Here is a 6,000-nt window from a genome sequence, read left to right as displayed (position 1 = left end):
GTTTGTAGGCGTTGTCAGGGGACCAAATGTCCCAAATTGATGATGTCACTCTCTCAGTGATCGATTTTGGCCTACAAGGCTATACGATATCATATTTTGTACTAATATCTCATGTTAATTTTGTTATTTTAGGGTACCCCCTCCGTGTCTAGGCCTCATCCTCAACAAAAGAAATACTCGATGATGCAAAAATGTGGGAAGAAGGTAATTGAACACATTTTTAGTTGTACAATTGTTTGAAAAGGTTGAAATTGTCTTAGTTGCGATTTGTAGATTGATTAATGTTTTTTAACTGTTTTATATATATAGCGGCCATTGAGCTATGTAGATATGTTGAATGCACCTGATATGCCCGAGGATCGAGAGAGGGAAGAGGTATGCATCTCTACTTTATTTTCTTGATTTGATGATTATACGAACATGTACATGTGAACTTGTGATAAATTATAATATTATCATTTTTTCATACATAAAATATCCATAGCTGCTTCATCAATGCCGATCCCTCCTCCGTGTACTGGAGAAGCATCTTAGACTCTGATACACTTTTGTTTGATATATTACATTAATTTTTCTTAACCTACAATACTTATCATTATATTAATTGTATTTAATCTTTGATCATTTTTAGTACAGGTAATAGCGACAACTACTCCATCAATGGTGAGCCCTCCTCGGTCTATTGGAGAAGCATCTTGGGCTCCAGTACACTTTTGTTCTCTATATTATAGATTTTTAGTGTTTTTGATATATATATGTTAGTAAAATGCATTAATTATATTTAATCGACAATAGCCCCCTTTGCGATTCGACCATAACTTGGAGCCTTTGAAGAAGGTATTCAAGAGAACTCCTAAGGCTGATAAGGAGAAGACAAAGAAGACAGTAGATCCTAGATCAACAGATGAGGTAATCTACATTTCTATTGCAAAGAAATTATAGTTAAATGCATAGTTATGTTGATAATTGTGAACTATTTTCTACAAAAGGATTCTAACTTTGCTTTTGAATTGTGGTTTTGCATCCATCTACAAAGCCACGTACTACATCGAAGAGGCTTGATTTTGATGATCCACCATAAGTATAGGATCATATAGTGTTAGTTGTGGTCATTGAACGACCAATACATGTAGATATATTGTACATTTTTATTGTATATCAATTTGGACATGACATATGCCATATTTTTATAATACTTGTATTGACTTGACATACATGCATTTTTTGATATATATAAATGTTGATATTTGATCCAATAAATGTGTATTGAGTTCATTATCATGTATTCGTTGTATTTGGTGGCTGCCCTTTTATAAAGTTAAATGATTATTTGCCTATGTAATCAACAATATGAATATAAACAACAAAAATCTATGATATAAAACATTGCAATCGTGGAATATGATTTGATAAACTTTCTAAAATGTTGAATTAACCCTACAAAACTCCATCTATTGAGTTCATTATTGTGTATTCGTTGTATTTGGTTGCTGCCCTTTTATAAAGTTAAATGAATATTTTCCTATGTAATCAATAATATGAATTTAAACAACAAAAATCTATGATATAAAACATTACATTCATGGAATATGATTTGATAAACTTTCTAAAATGTTGAATTAACCCTACAAAACTCCTTGCATTGAGTTCATTATTATGTATTTGTTGTATTTGGTGGCCGCCCTTTTATAAAATTAAATGAATATTTGCCTATGTAATCAACAATATGAATATAAACAACAAAAATCTATGATATAAAACATTGCAATCGTGGAATATGATGTGATAAACTTTCTAAAATGTTGAATTAACCCTACAAAACTCTTTGTTTTAATGAAAATGAAATTCAATGGTATTGGTCAAATTTGATCCATGCTAATGATCAGTGGATGCTTTTGATTTCTTTCATTAAATTTGTCAATGTGTGTGGTGCGAGAGCACCCTCATGTTTGCAATGGTCAAATTTTGGTTCTCGTCTTGTTTAACCATTGTTTTATCTAAATAAGGTAATTTGGGACCATTAATGATCATTTGAATCCTTTTGTGAAAGTTTGGGGTCATTTGGATAAAAGATATAAAATTTGCTCAATTGTTGTCAAAGTTGCTCAGTTGTTGTCAAAGTTATCAAAGTTGTCAAAGTTTGGGCTCATTTGGATAAAAGATGTAAAATTTGCTCAGTTTTTGTCAAAGTTGCTCACTTGTTGTCAAAGTTGCTCAATTATTGTCAAAGTTGCCAAAGTTGTCAAAGTTGCAAGATAGGCTAGAATTGATTCCATTTGTCGTGTGCACAAACCAATGTCACGAGCACATCTGGGTGGGAAGGTTTATGCTAGGCATGCTCCTATCGTACCAACCAAAGTGTCGGAACGTCGAGAGCCATACCCTACCGACACGATCTCTCAAGTGCCCTGAGTCCAAAATATTATCAAACTTTGATGGACTGTTTCTCCCAATCCTGGACACATATGATCGATCTGTTTGCACCTGTAGGGTCACATGAGGCTCTTCTATAATGGCCTATCTTTGTTTCTGACGACTCAGAGCCATTTTCAATTGGTAGCATTTTTTTGCCTGTTGCAAAAACTGTCAGTTGCATGCAATGCAAAGTTGCAAGATAGGCTAGAATTGATTTCGTTCGTCGAGTGCACAAACCAAAATCACAAGCGTTTCTAGGTGGGTAGGTTTATGGTAGGCATTCTCCTGTTGTGCCTCCCAAAATGTCAGAACGTCAAGAGCCATACCCTATCAACGCGATCTCTCAAGTGCCCTGAGTCCAAAAAATTGACAAACTTTGACAGACTATTTCTCCCAATCCAGGATACATATGATCGATATGTTTGAACATGTAGTGTCATGTGAGGCTCGTCTATAATGGCCTATCTCAATTTCTAACGACTTGAACCCATTTTCAATTGGTAGCATTTTTTCGCTTGCTGCAAAAACTGTCAGGTGTATGCAATGCAAAGCTGCAAGATAGGCTAGAATTGATTTCATTCATCGTGTGCACAAACCAACATCATGAGCATGTCCAAGTGGGTAGGTTTACACTAGGCATACTCTGGTTGTGCCTCCAAAATCACCAGAATGCTGAGAGCCATACCCTACCGACACAATGCAGAAGTTGCTTGACAACTTTTTTGACAATAATGACATTTTTTGCTCAAATTGTATCTAGAATCAATCTATAACTCCCATGACCCAATAATGACTCAAATAATTCTCCATGGTTATACAAGAATAAAGAATGCTCATGATTGACCTTATCACATCACATAAACTCAAAACATAGTCACAAAACATCATCACATATTATTCAAAAATTTGCCTCTAAATATGGACAAATAAGCTCTTGGCTATTTAAATATACAAAAAAATATGTTACAAATCATCTTATGGGCTTTTATACAAATTTTGGCATTTAAATATGTGCGATTCAGCTCATCACCATTTTAATATACAAAATGTGGCATCTAAATATGTACAAATCATCTCATGACCATTTAAATATAAAAAATTATGCCCCTAAACATGTACAAATCAGATCATGGGCATTTATATATACAAAAAATGAATATAGAACAATTCATTGATGATATATACAAAATTCTCAGAATCATTCTACTCTGAACTATAGAATCAATCAAGTGAGCCTTCAGGATTCGCTCTAACCCGTACCATGTCAAGTATTGCCTCATGGTCAGATTCACAAACTTTCCATAAAATCTTGTTATGAGCTCTACCATGATACTTCATCAAATGAATATTTGTTGCAACAACAAGGTTAGAGAAATGAAGAATATGTCTGTGTGTTTCAAAGTCCTTGAACAACCAAACATCATAATTCTTGATAGGGTATCTCCTAAGCAATGTTTCGTCATGACAACATACCCTATTGGGTACTCAATACCCTCTCCGTCAATGATTGTGGTTGTCAATTTTCTTTTAGGCTCAACACAACGACTTAAAAAGTAATATGTTTCGTCTTCATTGTTCTCTTCTCCAACAACTGCATACACGTGACTTGTGTTTTATAAAGTGATAATTAATACTAAAAATAAAGTGTGATGTACAACAAAATGAACCAAAAAGAATACTTGCAAAAAAATTAACTCAAAAAATCACTTCAATCCACTAGGTCAAATAGATGGTCAAAATCCACTGATGTCTCCATCTGGTTCAATTGCAATGCTTTGGGAATTAATATGTATCAATGGGAACCAATGGTCTACAAGACCATTTGTCAACCCACTCTTGTGATTCACATTCTTCCCACAAAAAATACATGCATGAAGAGCAAAAACATACCATTTGTCCCATCTCCTTGTGTAATACGATATATAAGATTTTCTCCAAATGTATTTACCTCAGGCTACAACCCCTTATAGAAAAATCATATACTTGGAACAGGGTGGCTTTGTACCAAGTAGAGAGACCATGGAAGGAGCTCTAGTGGCACATGAAGTTTTGCATTCCATAAACATGAATCAGTCTCTAGCCTTTGTAGCCAAACTTGACATGATGAAAGCATATGAAAAAATCAATTGGTCCTTCCTTCTCAATGATCTTAACAAGTTTGGCTTTACTGAGAAATGGTGTAAATAAATCAAGGCATGTATAACAAGTGCATACTTTCTAGTTATCATCAATCATGTCGCAACTGGGTATTTTCTAGCCTCACAAGGAGTTAGACAAGGAGACCCTTTGCCCCCATTTTTATTAATCATAATGGAAGAGGCTTTTAGTAGGACAACACACTCAGGCATGATTAAGGCTTATGGTTGGGCACTCACATTGCAGGTACCACTTTGTTAGTTACTCATTCCATATTTGTTGATGATACCCTCCTCATTGGTAGGTAAAACATACAAGAAGCCAAACAAATAAAAAAACTCTAGACATATATTGTTGTTTCGGGGCAAGTAATTAACTCTCAAAAATCAAATCTATTTTTATTCAACACTAATTAAGTTATCTCAAGGAAAATTGTGAACATATTGGGGTTTACACTAGAAGAAATCCCATCTACCTACTTAGGCATCCCCTTTTTTGTGGGGTCCTACAAAGAAAACTATTGGAAAATGATAATTGATAGAATCAAAAGCGAAACTTCAGCTTGGAAGGCTACATGGTTGTCATTGTCAGGAAGAATTATGCTTATCAAAACAATCCTAGTTGCCATCCTAAATTATTACATCTCGGTCCTCAAAGCTCCTGGCTTGGTGATTCAACAAATTGAAAAACTTATTAGAGAATTTCTATGGAAAGGTAACACGACAGAGGAGAAAAATTTACCATTGATCTCTTTGAAAGACATGACATCCAATAAAGAGATAGGTGGAGTCGGTTTGCATGACTTAACAAAAGAAACAAAGACTTTAGTAGGAAGCTTATTTGGCATATGTACACCAAGCCTGATAAAAAATGGTTCAAAATAATGCAAGAAAAATACTTGGACTCCAATAATCCAATCAGGATTATCACAACCTCAGACCCACCTAAAGGCTCAACCATATGGAATTTTATGATGTTTGCTAGAATGTGGTCACTAAATATGTATCTTGGGAAATCCATAATGGCGAAAGTGCCCAATTTTGGGAATACTCATGGAATGGACTACCATCGTTAAATCAATTTGATGATCTTGTGGATGCAAGGCAGATTGTCACTAACTGTTGGGGATCTAGAGTTATTGATTATGCATGTGGAGTAGAACTCTTCTCAGGGAAAGCCAGTTGGAAGGATCAATGGGCACTTCCTATATTGGATAGGCAAAAAGACTCTCTCCAAAAGATATTCTTAGAGAGAGATGTTTTCATTGTTGGCATATGTGCAGAATATCTTGACATGATGATATTGTGTTGTCATTGATGTCAATATGCTGAAAGTGAACTGGTATGATGTAGTGAACCGGAACCGATATGCCGGAATGAGAACAGGTATAAGGAATGTTTTGTATCTAGGGTTCATATGGCATAACTACCGGTTGGTAGTCTCAGCTTC

The sequence above is a fragment of the Cryptomeria japonica genome, chromosome 2, assembly GCF_030272615.1.
Source record: "Cryptomeria japonica chromosome 2, Sugi_1.0, whole genome shotgun sequence".
Lineage (NCBI taxonomy): Eukaryota > Viridiplantae > Streptophyta > Pinopsida > Cupressales > Cupressaceae > Cryptomeria > Cryptomeria japonica.
The sequence above is the reverse complement of the archived record's forward strand: the minus strand, read 5'-3'. Positions refer to the sequence as shown.